Raw genomic sequence first — 20,060 nt, forward strand, 5'->3', positions numbered from 1 at the left:
GGAACGTCTGCTGTAGTTCTCCATTGAGTCCGCCTTCTGTTTCAGGAAGCCGTTTTCTTTTTCGATGTGACTGATGCGGTTTTTTAAGTCCTCAATGTTGTCTTCGTTGCAGCTGACTCTTTGTTGCACTTCAGTAATTTGCTCACCCAACATTTCCAGCTTGATGTTGACCTCTCCCACTGCCTTATTAATGGTTTTAGTGGAGGCATCAAGTCGCGATATTAAGTCCGTTTTGCATTGCATGATGGCGTCCATTAGTGACTGAAGTGAGATCTGACTTTGGTCCGCCATAACTTCGGTTTAGATTACGGAGATTTCAACAGGTAGGTTTGTTCAGGAGGCTAGAGGTGATACATCCGTTAGCTAGGTGTTTTTGTCGGCTACTTTAGCGGTTATATTAACAAACTGACACAGCCCATGCAGTGCGACTCACACACATGCGATCATGACGTCATCACCAGTTTATCAAAATAAGATGTCGACAAATCAAACACTAACTAACAAGTAAACAATGAACTGATTTTGTATCTTTAGAGATCGTTTCTGAGATTTAGCTTCAATTATGCGAACATTAAAACATTTTTCCTGTATCAAGGAAGAGTTTATAAAAATAAGTCAGACTTTTGTATGTTAAAAAAAGTCCTGTATATAGATTTCCCCAAGAGTTCCAGGAAATGAATGATGCAGATGTGTTCCATACATATCTGAAATCCCCTACAATAGCAATCAAACAATTTTAATGTATCAATGAGGACATTTTTCAAAGTAAAAGTCCTAAATGTTTAAAGAAATCGGTAATTTCTTTAATGTTTGAGGTGCTTTATATATGTATTTCCTCATAGTCCGAGGCAATAATGCTACACAATAAATAGAATGCTTCAATCGACACCGTGATCGGTGATCGGTATTATCGGATCGGCAGATACTGATTTCAGTGATCGGTGATCGGCACCAAAAACCTGATCGGTGCATCTCTAATAATAACCAATCATCCCACCAAATTTCATGCGATTCGGTTTAATACTTTTTGTGTTATGCGAGTGCGGTCAATTTCTCTCCAATTGGCAACTAATGCCAACATGTTCATAACCCAATGCCCGATCTTGTGATATGCGAAGGTCTGCGCTCTACCGAGTGCCCGTTCTAGTTCTCCTTGTTTGAATACTTCATTTTCAAAAAATGTTCATGTATACACCGAGATGTCAGTTTGGTCATGGACATTTGGTTTCAAGTGGTGTAAATCCACTGGTGGACATGTGGTGGACCCTGTAGTGACCCGGGGGAGCAGCGCCTGTCGGCTCGTGTTCCTCCAGCTCCAGAGACTCAACGCTGTCCCGTCTCGTTGCAGCGCTGAGCAACACGGTCGCCACGGTGTGCAACCCTGCCGAGGTCGGCTGCATCGACGCCTACGGTTTCCCTCCGATGGAAGGCCTCCACCGCGGGTCCCTGAGCCACGACGAGGCCCTCGGCTTCCCCTCCAACGACCCCGGCTGCCTCGACATGCTCGACGCCGGCTTCTACCGCTCCGACCTCGGCCCGCTCGGAGGGGCGTGCGTCAACAAGGACTGCGAGCGACCCTCCAGGAGACTCCAGATGGCGCCGCCCGACTCCTTCATCAGCGACGCGTCGGCGGGGAACCTCGCCGTGGACTTCCAACCCCGACGGACAGCGACGCACCACCACCGGATCACCGGCGCCAAAATGGCGGTGTCCGTCACAGACTTTGGGAGCTTGGCCGGCGAGCCCCACGGGTTTCTGGGAGCTCACGCGCGGCACCACACACAGCACACCGCAGCACTTCAGTCCGAGTGATCGTCCTCTTCCCTCATCCCACCTGGACAGAAGACTGACCTCACTGGAGAATCCACTTTGTTCAAGAAATATAATGTATGTGTCAATATATTTACTTGTTTGTTTTCAATTTGTTTGTGTCCTATGACGTCAGTGATGTCTATCATATAGAACGAAAGTCTTGATTTCTCTCAAGAGTCTATAGCCATTTATTTTCTTCCCGTTTGGCGGTCCTGAGATGTGTCACGTCCAGGCGGAGGCCCGAGGGGGCGGAGCCGTGCGGCGCCCTTCCTCTCGTCTTGGAGCGACCGCACCTTGTCCTGCCGTTCTGTTCATCTGCCAAAACTGGCTCACTTTTCTGCCTCTATTCTCAGTCTTGAGTTGCTCGTCTTTGTTGTTTTGAAGTGGTACTTTTTACACTTCAAGTTTTGTTTACAGGTACTTTTTAGTAACCGGGCCGGTGCAAATGGTTGCTGGTCGCCCCCCAAGTCCACTTTGCTAGAGCGTGTGTGAAGAGCAACACGAGCACGGAGATGATCTTCCTCTTCATCTGGCCTCAAAGGTTCTCCTTAAAGCTCGTCTTCGGTTGGTCTGCTTGTTTCGTCATTGTTATCCCATTTAGTCCAACTCTCTTTTATTTGTCGTAAACATGTCAGAATATGCTCTTAAATCAAATCATGCCATGTTCAGCCCACTTAGCAAGCTGTTAGCAGTATTATCTCTTATTTAAAGCCACTTGGATGTTGTGTTGGATCTGCCTCCAGGAGGCCTCGTGTGATCTAGTCAACAGTTTCTCGGAGTAGTAGCAGAAATGGAGGTTTTCTTGACTAAAGTCCAGAATTGTGAATTTTCAAAGGTTTTTCGATCGATAGGATGCAGTAGTCGTGTTTACTTAATTTATCTATGCATTGTGCTATGACTAGTTTGTTTCAGGGGTACATCATGTGTGTCTTGTCTCTCGATGTAGTAATTTACCATGACGTGGTTACAGACCGGATTCACGCTTCGGAAACCATTACTAATTAATTTTCCACGCCCAGCATCGGAGGAGATATTCACTTCTGCATTTCATGTAAATAATTAGCAAATAGCCTTTTACAAGTTTATGAACTGACCTCTTATACTTGTGAATCTATGTCGATACAAAGGTTTTAATTTTGATTCCTTGTCAAAAGGCAATAATTTGTAGATATGTACAGATATTTTTTTTTTGCATTTTATCAGTTGACTTGGTGTTTGAATTGAGTTTCTCTCTTTGGAAAGTCACGCCCCCCCTCCGACACGGCTGAAACACGCATGCCAGCCGTGTCCCCCCCCCCCAGTGGTAACCACTGAAAACGGCTTTACCTGAAGACTTATTGATATTACTCAATGTTGCAATTTTGCCTTCAAAACTTGAAGCCATGTCTAAAAGATGCGTATCCTTCTCTTCTTTTCTTTTCATATCTATATTTGTCTTGACGCTAAAGGGATGGCTGCTGCTCTTAGTGTGTGGAGCTAGTTTCTCTTTTTAATGCAATGTGCATAATGCAGTAGGTCCTCAAAGCTCGTGTAGCTTTAGCAGTGCAGTGATATTTATTTCACCTGTGGTTTGTACAAAGACTCAGAAAACTGTCAGAATGTAAAGGCCATTAAGTAGTAGAAGTAGGTTTTTCACCACCCTGTGAACTCTCAAAAATGTGATATTTTATTGATATCTCCGGTATGAGACGTGTGTGTGTGTGCAAGAAAGCACCAAACAAATTTATTTTATATTTTGTATTGTGTTTTGAAGTTTAAAAAGGAAAAACAAATAGCAGTTGTGGTTTTGGAAAAGAGAACTCGAGTCCTTTGAAAACACCTTTTTGTGAATAAAAAACTTTAAAGTGTATATCCAGAAATATAGACAATCAAAAACTTCACTGAGAAATGTTCAAAAAGCTCTTTATTGTTTATAAGAATTGTACATAAGCATTGAGTTTTTTTTGTTTTGGTTAAACATTATTTTGTATTTCTGTTGTACTTTAATACCTTGTGTACAGATCCAGAAATAAAGCTCTGGAAAAGGTGCAGAGACGACCGCATGTTCTTTATCGACAAGAGATTCATAGAAGTAAACAACCTGCTACGTGATTATTCATACCATTACTTTGGAATCCGATTGGAAGTTTGTATTTAAGGTCAAAAAGTAAATTCTATAGTTTGCCATAAAAATTGTAATGGCATAAGTCAGTTAAGTGTAGTTGAAATTGGAAAGTCATAGCATGTCCATAAAGAAATCAAGAAAGGTATAAAGTAAAGCCCTCTAAGGCAAATGTGTGATTTTGGGCTTTATAGATTCAGTATGATGATTAAAAAATAAATTTATATTAATATATATAAAAATAACCATTTATTTATCTATATAGATATTAGAAGTAGCAGGAAAAAGTCAGCAGTCATGTTCTGAAAAAAGAACCTTGTGAATAAAAACAGAAAATATATCCAGATAGACAGTGAAAAATGTAACAATGAGAATTGATCAAGAAGCAATTTTTATTGTAAGAATTTTACATAAACCAATTAGGTTTTACTTCTCCCTTTTTGGTAAAAATCATGAAACATGTTCTGTTGTCCTTAAATACCTTGAGTACAGGTCCATGAACAGGTTCACCTGCATGTTCTTCATCATCACAGCACAGATGTTTACTTCGAGAAAACAAGACGGACCGAAACCGACCGCTTTACTGTTCATGCTATATTTTATTTAGAGACTTTCTACTGAATAAATTAGATTAGAATGTGGTCTTTTTTTTGGAGGGGGTCAATGGAGACCCATTTGGATAATTACTAATCAATGCATTGTTGTATAACAGTCAGTATAATGGTCAGGCGCCATGGAATCCGACAGATGTTCAAACTTCCTAATTGTCGGAGCGACGGTGCTGAGGCTGAAACAGATCAGGCATCGTCACCGCCGTCGAGAGTGAGCACGAGTCCTAAAAGTGCTCAGACTCGTGGACTTTGACCAGCGCCAGTCTCATGGCACCGCGTGTGAACCGAGACCGTCGACACAAACACAATTCACTGGTGTGGTCGTCTGAGCGGAATGGGCAGAGTGAGAAAGTCCTCGGCCAAGGTCACTTCCACGTGCAGCGCGCGCGCTCCGCCTGCCGCTTGAGCTCCGCCACGTCGTCCTCGTCCCGTCCTGGTGCGAGGGGCGGTTTGTACCTCTGGCTGAAGTGGGTCAGCACCAGCCTCTGCGCACGCACCGCCCGGAGACGCGGGCCGCTCCGTACTGTGTCCGCGGTCCTCCGCTTTGGCTCGGTGCTCGTCCCGGGCGTGGCCTCGTGGACCAGGACGTCCGCCCCGCCACAGCCTCAGCGCCACGTCGCCCCCGAGCTGCAGTCGCCAAGACGCAGACTTACGACCGGAATGGCCTCTTCCAGCACCTCGCTGGACAGAACCACGCGACGCTGGCCAGCGTTACTGGCTTGCCGGCTTTCAGCTGCGCATAAAGCGGACCCGGTTTCAGGCCTGGGACACACACACACACACACACAGTGTTAATTCACAATGATCCACACACACCATTTGGAGGCTTCACTCTCTGTCATAGCATCTTGTGTCAGAGTGGGTGAGTCTTGTGTACATCAGATCGAAATTTGGATGACGTAAAAAAGGAAATAGAAAAAGCTTTCGTATAGTACGTCAAGCAAAAGTCAGTCAGTCATACACAATGTCATATGCAACAAAAACATATTCAGAAACATGTCTTAGTATACAGGTCAATAAAAAATATATTCAGAAACATGTCAATAAAAAATATATTCAGAAACATGTCAATACAAAACATATTCAGAAACATGTCTTAGTATACATGGCAATAAAAAATATATTCAGAAACATGTCAATACAAAATATATTCAGAAACATGTCAATACAAAATATATTCAGAAACATGTCAATACAAAATATATTCAGAAACATGTCAATACAAAATATATTCAGAAACATGTCAAGAAAAAACATATTTAGAAACATGTCAAGAAAAAACATATTTAGATACATGTCAAGAAAAAACATATTCAGAAACATGTCTTAGTATACATGTCAACAAAAAACATATTCAGAAACATGTCTTAGTAAAACATGTCAATAAAAAACATATTCAGAAACATGTCTTAGTAAAACATGTCAATAAAAAACATTCAGAAACATGTCTTAGTATACATGTCAATAAAAAACATATTCAGAAACATGTCTTAGTATACATGTCAACAAAAAACATATTCAGAAACATGTCTTAGTAAAACATGTCAAAAAACATATTCAGAAACATGTCAATAACAAACATATTCAGAAACATGTCTTAGTATACATGTCAAAAACAAATATATTCAGAAACATATTCAGAAACATGTCAATAAAAACATATTCAGAAACATGTCTTAGTCTACATGTCAATAAAAAATATATTCAGAAACATGTCTTAGTATACATGTCAATATAAATATATTCAGAAACATGTCTTAGTATACATGTCAATAAAAAATATATTCAGAAACATGTCTTAGTATACATGTCAATAAAAATATATTCAGAAACATGTCTTAGTATACATGTCAACAAAAAATATATTCAGAAACATGTCAGTCTACATGTCAATAAAAAACATATTCAGAAACATGTCTTAGTCTACATGTCAATAAAAAACATATTCAGAAACATGTCTTCGTAAAACATGTCAATAAAAAACATATTCAGAAACATGTCAATAAAAAATATATTCAGAAACATGTCAATACAAAATATATTCAGAAACATGTCAATACAAAACATATTCAGAAACATGTCTTAGTATACATGTCAATAAAAAATATATTCAGAAACATGTCAATACAAAATATATTCAGAAACATGTCAATACAAAATATATTCAGAAACATGTCAATACAAAATATATTCAGAAACATGTCAATAAACATGTCAATAAAAATATTCAGAAACATGTCAGTGTACATGTCAATAAAAATATTCAGAAACATGTCAATACAAAATATATTCAGAAATATGTCAATACAAAATATATTCAGAAACATGTCTTAGTAAAACATGTCAATAAAAAACATATTCAGAAACATGTCTTAGTATACATGTCAATAAAAAATATATTCAGAAACATGATATTCAGAAACATGTCTTAGTTTACATGTCAATAAAAAATATATTCAGAAACATGTCAATAAAAAATATATTCAGAAACATGTCTTAGTAAAACATGTCAATAAAAAATATAGAAACATGTCTTAGTATACATGTAATATATTCAGAAACATGTCTTAGTATACATGTCAATACAAAATATATTCAGAAACATGTCTTAGTATAAATGTCAATACAAAATATATTCAGAAACATGTCTTAGTATACATGTCAATAAAAAATATATTCAGAAACATGTCAATAAAAAATATATTCAGAAAAATGTCTTAGTATACATGTCAACAAAAAATATATTCAGAAACATGTCAATACAAAATATATTCAGAAAAATGTCTTAGTATACATGTCAATAAAAAATATATTCAGAAACATGTCAATACAAAATATAGAAACATGTATATATTCAACATGTCAATACAAACATGTCAATAAAAATATAGAACATGTCTTAAGATACATGTCAATAAAAACATATTCAGAAACATGTCTTAGTAAACATGTCAATAAAAATTCAGAAACATGTCTTAGTAAAACATGTATTAAAACATGTCAATTCAGAAACATGTCTTAGAAACATGTCTAAAAATATATTCAGAAACATGTCAATACAAAACATATTCAGAAACATGTCTTAGTATACATGTCAATAAAAATATTCAGAAACATGTCAATACAAAATATATTCAGAAACATGTCAATACAAAATATATTCAGAAACATCTTAGTACAAAAAACATATTCAGAAACATGTCAAGTATACATGTCAATAAAAATATATTCAAAAACATGTCTTAGTATACATGTCAACAAAATATATTCAGAAACATGTCTTAAAATATATTCAGAAACATGTCAATACAAAACATATTCAGAAACATGTCTCAGTAAAATATTCAATAAAAACATATTCAGAAACATGTCTTAGTGTACATGTCAATAAAAAATATATTCAAAACATGTCTTAGTATACATGTCAAAAAAAATTCAGAAACATGTAAACATGTCAATAAAAAACATATTCAGAAACATGTCTTAGTATACATGTCAATAAAAAATATATTCAGAAACATGTCTTAGTATACATGTCAATAAAAAACATATTCAGAAACATGTCTTAGTATGTCAATAACAAACATATTCAGAAACATGTCTTAGTAAGAACATGTCTTAAAACATGTCAATAAAAATATATTCAGAAACATGTCTTAGTACATGTCAATAAAAAACATATTCAGAAACATGTCTTAGTATACATGTCAATACAAAATATATTCAGAAACATGTCAATACAAAACATATTCAGAAACATGTCTTAGAAACATGTCAATAAAAAAACATATTCAGAAACATGTCTTAGTATACATGTCAATAAAAAATATATTCAGAAACATGTCAATACAAAATATATTCAGAAACATGTCAATACAAAATATATTCAGAAACATGTCTTAGTAAAACATGTCAATAAAAACATATTCAGAAACATGTCTTAGTATATGTCAATACATGTCAATAAAAAATATATTCAGAAACATGTCTTAGTATACATGTCAATACAAAATATATTCAGAAACATGTCAATAAAAAATATATTCAGAAACATGTCTTAGTCTACATGTCAATAAAAAACATATAAACATGTCTTAGAAACATGTCAATAAAAATATATTCAGAAACATGTCTTAGTATACATGTCAATAGAAAATATATTCAGAAACATGTCTTAGTATACATGTCAACATGTCAAAAAATATTCAGAAACATGTCTTAGTAAACATGTCAATAAAAAATATATTCAGAAACATGTCAATAAAAATATTCAGAAACATGTCAATAGTCAATACAAGAAACATATCAGAAACATGTCTTAGTATACATGTCAACAAAACATATTCAGAAACATGTCTTAGTAAACATGTCAAAAAAATATTCAGAAACATGTCAATAGAAACATGTCAATTCAACATGTCAATACAAATATATTCAGAAACATGTACATGTCAATAAAACATATTCAGAAACATGTCAAAAAATATATTCAGAAACATGTCTTAGTATACATGTCAATAAAAAATATATTCAGAAACATGTCTTAGTATACATGTCAATACAAAATATATTCAGAAACATGTCTTAGTATACATGTCAATACAAAATATATTCAGAAACATGTCTTAGTATACATGTCAATAAAAAATATATTCAGAAACATGTCTTAGTATACAATACAAAATATATTCAGAAACATGTCTTAGTACATGTCAATAAAATATATTCAGTCAGAAACATGTCTTAGTATACATGTCAATAAAAAATATATTCAGAAACATGTCAATACAAAATATATTCAGAAACATGTCAATACAAAATATATTCAGAAACATGTCAATACAAAATATATTCAGAAACATGTCCATGTCAATACAAAATATATTCAGAAACATGTCAAGAAAAAACATATTTAGAAACATGTCAAGAAAAAACATTCAGAAACATGTCTTAGTATACATGTCAACAAAAAACATATTCAGAAACATGTCTTAGTAAACATGTCAATAAAAATATTCAGAAACATGTCTCAATACAAAATATATTCAGAAACATGTCTTAGTAAAACATGTCAATAAAAAACATATTCAGAAACATGTCTTAGTATACATGTCAATAAAAAATATATTCAGAAACATGTCTTAGTATACATGTCAATACAAAATATATTCAGAAACATGTCTTAGTAAACATGTCAATAAAAAATATATTCAGAAACATGTCTTACATGTCAATAAAAAACATATTCAGAAACATGTCTTACATGTCAATAGAAAATATATTCAGAAACATGTCTTAGTATACATGTCAATAAAAAATATATTCAGAAACATGTCTTAGTATACATGTCAATAAAAACATATTCAGAAACATGTCTTAGTATACATGTCAATAAAATATATTCAGAAACATGTCAGTACATGTCAATAAAAATATATTCAGAAACATGTCTTGTACATGAATAAAAAATATATTCAGAAACATGTCAACATGTCAGTCTACATGTCAATAAAAACATATTCAGAAACATGTCATAAAAATAAACATGTCAAAAAATATATTCAGAAACATGTCAATAAAAACATGTCAATAAAAAATATTCAGAAACATTCTTAAACATGTCAATAAAAATATATTCAGAAACATGTCTTAGTATAAATGTCAAAAAAAGATATATTCAGAAACATGTCTTAGTTTACATGTCAATAAAAAATATATTCAGAAACATGTCAATAAAAAATATATTCAGAAACATGTCTTAGTATACATGTCAACAAAAAATATATTCAGAAACATGTCAATACAAAATATATGTCAGAAATATGTCAAAAATATATTCAGAAACATGTCAATACAAAATATATTCAGAAACATGTCTTAGTATACATGTCAATAAAAAATATATTCAGAAACATGTCTTAGTATACATGTCAATAAAAAATATATTCAGAAACATGTCAATACAAAATATATTCAGAAACATGTCTTAGTATACATGTCAATAAAAACATATTCAGAAACATGTCTTAGTATACATGTCAATAAAAACATATTCAGAAACATGTCTTAGTGTACATGTCAATAAAAATATATTCAGAAACATGTCTTAGTCTACATGTCAATAAAAATATATTCAGAAACATGTCTTAGTATACATGTCAATAAAAAACATATTCAGAAACATGTCTTAGTATACATGTCAATAAAAAATATATTCAGAAACATGTCTTAGTATACATGTCAATAAAAATATATTCAGAAAAATGTCTTAGTATACATGTCAATAAAAAATATATTCAGAAACATGTCTTAGTTTACATGTCAATAAAAAATATATTCAGAAACATGTCAATAAAAAATATATTCAGAAAAATGTCTTAGTATACATGTCAACAAAATATATTCAGAAACATGTCTTAGTAAACATGTCAATAAAAAACATATTCAGAAACATGTCTTAGTATACATGTCAATAAAATATATTCAGAAACATGTCTTAGTATACATGTCAATAAAAAATATATTCAGAAACATGTCTTAGTATACATGTCAATAGAAAATATATTCAGAAACATGTCTTAGTATACATGTCAACAAAAAACATATTCAGAAACATGTCTTAGTAAAACATGTCATTAAAAAACATATTTAGAAACATGTCAATAAAAAACATATTCAGAAACATGTCTTAGTATACATGTCAAAAACAAATATATTCAGAAACATGTCTTAGTCTACATGTCAATAAAAAATATATTCAGAAACATGTCTTAGTATACATGTCAATAAAAACATATTCAGAAACATGTCTTAGTCTACATGTCAATAAAAAATATATTCAGAAACATGTCTTAGTCTACATGTCAATAAAAAATATATTCAGAAACATGTCAATACTATAGTCTACATGTCAATAAAAAACATATTCAGAAACATGTCAATAAAAAACATATTCAGAAACATGTCAATACAAAACATATTCAGAAACATGTCTTAGTATACATGTCAATAAAAAATATATTCAGAAACATGTCAATACAAAATATATTCAGAAACATGTCAATACAAAATATATTCAGAAACATGTCTTAGTAAAACATGTCAACAAAAAATATATTCAGAAACATGTCTTAGTATACATGTCAAAAATATATTCAGAAACATGTCTTATTAGTAAAACAAAAATATATTCAGAAACATGTCAATACAAAATATATTCAGAAACATGTCTTAGTATACATGTCAATAAAAAATATATTCAGAAACATGTCTTAGTATACATGTCAATAAAAAATATATTCAGAAACATGTCTTAGTATACATGTCAATAAAAAATATATTCAGAAACATGTCTTAGTATACATGTCAATAGAAAATATATTCAGAAACATGTCTTAGTATACATGTCAATAAAAAATATATTCAGAAACATGTCAATACAAAATATATTCAGAAACATGTCAATACAAAATATATTCAGAAACATGTCAATACAAAACATATTCAGAAACATGTCAATACAAAACATATTCAGAAACATGTCTTAGTGTACATGTCAATAAAAAATATATTCAGAAACATGTCAATACAAAATATATTCAGAAACATGTCAATACAAAATATATTCAGAAACATGTCTTAGTAAAACATGTCAATAAAAAACATTCAGAAACATGTCTTAGTATACATGTCAATAAAAAATATATTCAGAAACATGTCTTAGTATACATGTCAATACAAAATATATTCAGAAACATGTCAATACAAAATATATTCAGAAACATGTCTTAGTAAAACATGTCAATAAAAAACATATTCAGAAACATGTCTTAGTATACATGTCAATAAAAAATATATTCAGAAACATGTCTTAGTATACATGTCAATAAAAAATATATTCAGAAACATGTCTTAGTATACATGTCAATAGAAAATATATTCAGAAACATGTCTTAGTATACATGTCAATAAAAAATATATTCAGAAACATGTCAATACAAAATATATTCAGAAACATGTCAATACAAAATATATTCAGAAACATGTCTTAGTAAAACATGTCAATAAAAAACATATTCAGAAACATGTCTTAGTATACATGTCAACAAAAAACATATTCAGAAACATGTCTTAGTAAAACATGTCAATAAAAAACATATTCAGAAACATGTCAATAAAAAACATATTCAGAAACATGTCTTAGTCTACATGTCAATAAAAAATATATTCAGAAACATGTCTTAGTCTACATGTCAATAAAAAATATATTCAGAAACATGTCTTAGCCTACATGTCAATAAAAAACATATTCAGAAACATGTCTTAGTCTACATGTCAATACAAAATATATTCAGAAACATGTCTTAGTCTACATGTCAATAAAAAATATATTCAGAAACATGTCTTAGTCTACATGTCAATAAAAAATATATTCAGAAACATGTCTTAGTATACATGTCAACAAAAAACATATTCAGAAACATGTCTTAGTAAAACATGTCAATAAAAAACATATTCAGAAACATGTCTTAGTAAAACATGTCAATAAAAAACATTCAGAAACATGTCTTAGTATACATGTCAATAAAAAACATATTCAGAAACATGTCTTAGTATACATGTCAACAAAAAACATATTCAGAAACATGTCTTAGTAAAACATGTCAATAAAAAACATATTCAGAAACATGTCAATAAAAAACATATTCAGAAACATGTCTTAGTATACATGTCAAAAACAAATATATTCAGAAACATGTCTTAGTCTACATGTCAATAAAAAACATATTCAGAAACATGTCTTAGTCTACATGTCAATAAAAAATATATTCAGAAACATGTCTTAGTATACATGTCAATAAAAAATATATTCAGAAACATGTCTTAGTATACATGTCAATAAAAAATATATTCAGAAACATGTCTTAGTATACATGTCAATAGAAAATATATTCAGAAACATGTCTTAGTATACATGTCAACAAAAAATATATTCAGAAACATGTCAGTCTACATGTCAATAAAAAACATATTCAGAAACATGTCTTAGTCTACATGTCAATAAAAAACATATTCAGAAACATGTCTTCGTAAAACATGTCAATAAAAAACATATTCAGAAACATGTCAATAAAAAATATATTCAGAAACATGTCAATAAAAAATATATTCAGAAACATGTCAATACAAAATATATTCAGAAACATGTCAATACAAAACATATTCAGAAACATGTCTTAGTATACATGTCAATAAAAAATATATTCAGAAACATGTCAATACAAAATATATTCAGAAACATGTCAATACAAAATATATTCAGAAACATGTCAATACAAAAGTAAAACATGTCAATACAAAACATATTCAGAAACATGTCTTAGTGTACATGTCAATAAAAAATATATTCAGAAACATGTCAATACAAAATATATTCAGAAACATGTCAATACAAAATATATTCAGAAACATGTCTTAGTAAAACATGTCAATAAAAAACATATTCAGAAACATGTCTTAGTATACATGTCAATAAAAAATATATTCAGAAACATGTCTTAGTATACATGTCAATACAAAATATATTCAGAAACATGTCAATAAAAAATATATTCAGAAACATGTCTTAGTAAAACATGTCAATAAAAAACATATTCAGAAACATGTCTTAGTATACATGTCAATAAAAAATATATTCAGAAACATGTCTTAGTATACATGTCAATAAAAAATATATTCAGAAACATGTCTTAGTATACATGTCAATAGAAAATATATTCAGAAACATGTCTTAGTATACATGTCAATAAAAAATATATTCAGAAACATGTCAATACAAAATATATTCAGAAACATGTCAATACAAAATATATTCAGAAACATGTCAATACAAAACATATTCAGAAACATGTCACATGTCAATAAAAACATATTCAGAAACATGTCTTAGTGTACATGTCAATAAAAAATATATTCAGAAACATGTCAATACAAAATATATTCAGAAACATGTCAATACAAAATATATTCAGAAACATGTCTTAGTAAAACATGTCAATAAAAAACATATTCAGAAACATGTCTTAGTATACATGTCAATAAAAAATATATTCAGAAACATGTCTTAGTATACATGTCAATACAAAATATATTCAGAAACATGTCAATACAAAACATATTCAGAAACATGTCTTAGTAAACATGTCAATAAAAAACATATTCAGAAACATGTCTTAGTCTACATGTCAATAAGAAACATATTCAGAAACATGTCAATCAAAAATATATTCAGAAACATGTCAATAAAAATATATTCAGAAACATGTCTTAGTATACATGTCAATAGAAAATATATTCAGAAACATGTCTTAGTATACATGTCAATAAAAAATATATTCAGAAACATGTCAGTCTACATGTCAAAAAAATATATATTCAGAAACATGTCAATACAAAATATATTCAGAAACATGTCTTAGTAAAACATGTCAATAAAAACATATTCAGAAACATGTCTTAGTATACATGTCAATAAAAAACATATTCAGAAACATGTCTTAGTAAACATGTCAATAAAAAACATATTCAGAAACATGTCAATAAAAAATATATTCAGAAACATGTCTTAGTTTACATGTCAATAAAAAATATATTCAGAAACATGTCTTAGTCTACATGTCAATAAAAACATATTCAGAAACATGTCTTAGTCTACATGTCAATAAAAAACATATTCAGAAACATGTCTTAGTATACATGTCAATAAAAAATATATTCAGAAACATGTCAATAAAAAATATACATGTCAATAAAAAATATATTCAGAAACATGTCTTAGTCTACATGTCAATAAAAACATATTCAGAAACATGTCTTAGTCTACATGTCAATAAAAACATATTCAGAAACATGTCTTAGTCTACATGTCAATAAAAAACATATTCAGAAACATGTCTTAGTATACATGTCAATAGAAAATATATTCAGAAACATGTCTTAGTATACATGTCAATAGAAAATATATTCAGAAACATGTCTTAGTACATGTCAATAAATATATTCAGAAACATGTCTTAGTATACATGTCAACAAAAAACATATTCAGAAACATGTCTTAGTAAACATGTCAATAAAAAACATATTTAGAAACATGTCAATAAAAAACATATTCAGAAACATGTCTTAGTATACATGTCAAAAACAAATATATTCAGAAACATGTCTTAGTCTACATGTCAATAAAAAATATATTCAGAAACATGTCTTAGTATACATGTCAATAAAAAATATATTCAGAAACATGTCTTAGTATACATGTCAATAGAAAATATATTCAGAAACATGTCTTAGTATACATGTCAATAAAAAATATATTCAGAAACATGTCAATAAAAAATATATTCAGAAACATGTCAATAAAAAACATATTCAGAAACATGTCAATAAAAACATATTCAGAAACATGTCTTAGTCTACATGTCAATAAAAAATATATTCAGAAACATGTCAATAAAAAATATATTCAGAAACATGTCAATAAAAAATATATTCAGAAACATGTCTTAGTAAACATGTCAATAAAAAACATATTCAGAAACATGTCTTAGTATACATGTCAATACAAAATATATTCAGAAACATGTCAAAAAAATATATTCAGAAACATGTCAATAAAAAATATATTCAGAAACATGTCAATAAAAAATATATTCAGAAACATGTCTTAGTAAACATGTCAATAAAAACATATTCAGAAACATGTCTTAGTATACATGTCAATACAAAATATATTCAGAAACATGTCTTAGTTTGCATGTCAATAAAAAATATATTCAGAAACATGTCTTAGTTTGCATGTCAAAAAATATATTCAGGAATATGTCTTAGTATACATGTCAATAAAAAATATATTCAGAAACATGTCAATAAAAATATATTCAGAAACATGTCAATACAAAATATATTCAGAAACATGTCTTAGTAAAACATGTCAAAAAATATATTCAGAAACATGTCTTAGAAACATGTCAACAAAAAATATATTCAGAAACATGTCTTAGTAAAACATGTCAATAAAAAACATATTCAGAAACATGTCAATAAAAAATATATTCAGAAACATGTCTTAGTATAAATGTCAATACAAAATATATTCAGAAAAATGTCTTAGTCTACATGTCAATAAAAATATATTCAGAAACATGTCTTAGTTTACATGTCAATAAAAAATATATTCAGAAACATGTCAATAAAAAATATATTCAGAAACATGTCAATACAAAATATATTCAGAAAAATGTCTTAGTATACATGTCAATAAAAAATATATTCAGAAACATGTCTTAGTTTGCATGTCAATAAAAATATATTCAGAAACATGTCTTAGTATACATGTCAATAAAAATATATTCAGAAACATGTCTTAGTATACATGTCAATAAAAATATATTCAGAAAAATGTCTTAGTATACATGTCAATAAAAAATATATTCAGAAACATGTCTTAGTTTGCATGTCAATAAAAAATATATTCAGAAACATGTCAATATATTCAGAAACATGTCAATAAAAAATATATTCAGAAACATGTCTTAGTATACATGTCAACAAAAAACATATTCAGAAACATGTCTTAGTATACATGTCAACAAAAAATATATTCAGAAACATGTCTTAGTATACATGTCAATAAAAACATATTCAGAAACATGTCTTAGTATACATGTCAATAAAAAATATATTCAGGAACATGTCTTAGTATACAGGTCAATAAAAAATATATTCAGAAACATGTCAATAAAAAATATATTCAGAAACATGTCTTAGTATACATGTCAATAAAAATATATTCAGAAACATGTCTTAGTATACATGTCAACATGTCAATAAAAATATATTCAGAAACATGTCTTAGTATACATGTCAATAAAAAATATATTCAGAAACATGTCTTAGTATACATGTCAATACAAAATATATTCAGAAACATGTCTTAGTAAAACATGTCAATAAAAAACATATTCAGAAACATGTCTTAGTATACATGTCAATAAAAAATATATTCAGAAACATGTCAATACAAAATATATTCAGAAACATGTCAATACAAAATATATTCAGAAACATGTCAATACAAAACATATTCAGAAACATGTCTTAGTGTACATGTCAATAAAAAATATATTCAGAAACATGTCAATACAAAATATATTCAGAAACATGTCAATACAAAATATATTCAGAAACATGTCTTAGTAAAACATGTCAATAAAAAACATATTCAGAAACATGTCTTAGTATACATGTCAATAAAAAATATATTCAGAAACATGTCTTAGTATACATGTCAATAAAAAATATATTCAGAAACATGTCTTAGTATACATGTCAATACAAAATATATTCAGAAACATGTCAATACAAAATATATTCAGAAACATGTCTTAGTAAAACATGTCAATAAAAAATATATTCAGAAACATGTCTTAGTATACATGTCAATAAAAAATATATTCAGAAACATGTCTTAGTATACATGTCAATAAAAAATATATTCAGAAACATGTCAATACAAAATATATTCAGAAACATGTCAATACAAAATATATTCAGAAACATGTCTTAGTAAAACATGTCAAGAAAAAACATATTCAGAAACATGTCTTAGTATACATGTCAACAAAAAACATATTCAGAAACATGTCTTAGTAAAACATGTCAATAAAAAACATATTCAGAAACATGTCAATAAAAAACATATTCAGAAACATGTCTTAGTCTACATGTCAATAAAAAATATATTCAGAAACATGTCTTAGTCTACATGTCAATAAAAAATATATTCAGAAACATGTCTTAGTCTACATGTCAATAAAAAACATATTCAGAAACATGTCTTAGTAAAACATGTCAATTAAAAACATATTCAGAAACATGTCTTGGTAAAACATGTCAATAAAAAACATATTCAGAAACATGTCAACAAAAAACATATTCAGAAACATGTCTTAGTATACATGTCAATAAAAAATATATTCAGAAACATGTCTTAGTCTACATGTCAATAAAAAATATATTCAGAAACATGTCTTAGTCAACATTTCAATAAAAAACATATTCAGAAACATGTCTTAGTATACATGTCAATAAAAAATATATTCAGAAACATGTCTTAGTATACATGTCAACAAAAAATATATTCAGAAACATGTCTTAGCCCACATGTCAATAAAAAACATATTCAGAAACATGTCTTAGTAAAACATGTCAATTAAAAACATATTCAGAAACATGTCAATACAAAATATATTCAGAAACATGTCAATACAAAATATATTCAAAAACATGTCTTAGTATACATGTCAATAAAAAATATATTCAGAAACATGTCAATACAAAATATATTCAGAAACATGTCTTAGTATACATGTCAATAAAAAATATATTCAGAAACATGTGAATACAAAATATATTCAGAAACATGTCAATACAAAATATATTCAGAAACATGTCTTAGTATACATGTCAATAAAAAACATATTCAGAAACATGTCAACAAAAAACATATTCAGAAACATGTCTTAGTAAAACATGTCAATAAAAAACATATTCAGAAACATGTCTTAGTCTACATGTCAATAAAAAACATATTCAGAAACATGTCTTCGTATACATGTCAACAAAAAACATATTCAGAAACATGTCTTCGTATACATGTCAATAAAAAACATATTCAGAAACATGTCAACAAAAACATATTCAGAAACATGTCTTCGTATACATGTCAACAAAAAACATATTCAGAAACATGTCTTAGTCAACATGTCAATAAAAAACATATTCAGAAACATGTCAATAAAAAACATATTCAGAAACATGTCTTAGTCTACATGTCAATAACAAACATATTCAGAAACGTGTCTTAAAGGAGATTTCCGCGCGTCAGTCATCCTCCCTGCAGCTGTGCCACGCAGACACCAGGAGCATTGAAGACGTACCTAGTTCCTTCAGGAGCTCAGTCTTCAGTCTCCCGGGTCGATCGTGCTCCTTAATGCAAAACCCGAAGGAGGGGATGCGGTGGAACAGCCTGAAGGCCTTGACCACGAACCTCCGGTCCTCAAAGAGGAGGTAGGAGTCGCTGGAGGCGTCCAGGACCACGGTCCGGCCCGGCTGCTCCTGTGGGTGCGGAGGGCCGCGCGCCGCGGTCACCTGAAGACACGCCGGACATCGAGAGGATGACGCGCTGGGCGAAGAACACCGGGACCGACTTCCAAACAAGTTCAGATGAATTACTGGGAGTCACGCCACAGATTTACTTCGTTGACATTTGGAGACGTTTTGCAAAGACGATGCGATAGGCCGACGCCCACGACATCCCCGGAGTCCTTGTGACTTCACGTCTCATGGGGTCACCGGACCATGAGACGGCACAGATCCATCCGCCTGATGGAGCAGCGAGGTCGGGGTCCTGGAAGTCCTGCTACCGACTACGCCACTGGCCTGTTGAGACTCCGCCCACTGTTGAGACTCCGCCCACT

At 30.4% G+C, this 20,060-nt stretch overlaps 1 pseudogene; it reads right to left on the bottom strand.

Moving 5' to 3' along the window:
• Positions 1-3,697: 3,697 nt before the first annotated feature.
• LOC130196711 (zinc phosphodiesterase ELAC protein 1-like) overlaps positions 3,698-20,060 on the bottom strand; it is an 86,395-nt pseudogene continuing 70,032 nt past the window's right edge.

This window comes from Pseudoliparis swirei, chromosome 7 (genome assembly GCF_029220125.1).
Source record: "Pseudoliparis swirei isolate HS2019 ecotype Mariana Trench chromosome 7, NWPU_hadal_v1, whole genome shotgun sequence".
NCBI classification, from domain to species: Eukaryota; Metazoa; Chordata; class Actinopteri; order Perciformes; family Liparidae; genus Pseudoliparis; species Pseudoliparis swirei.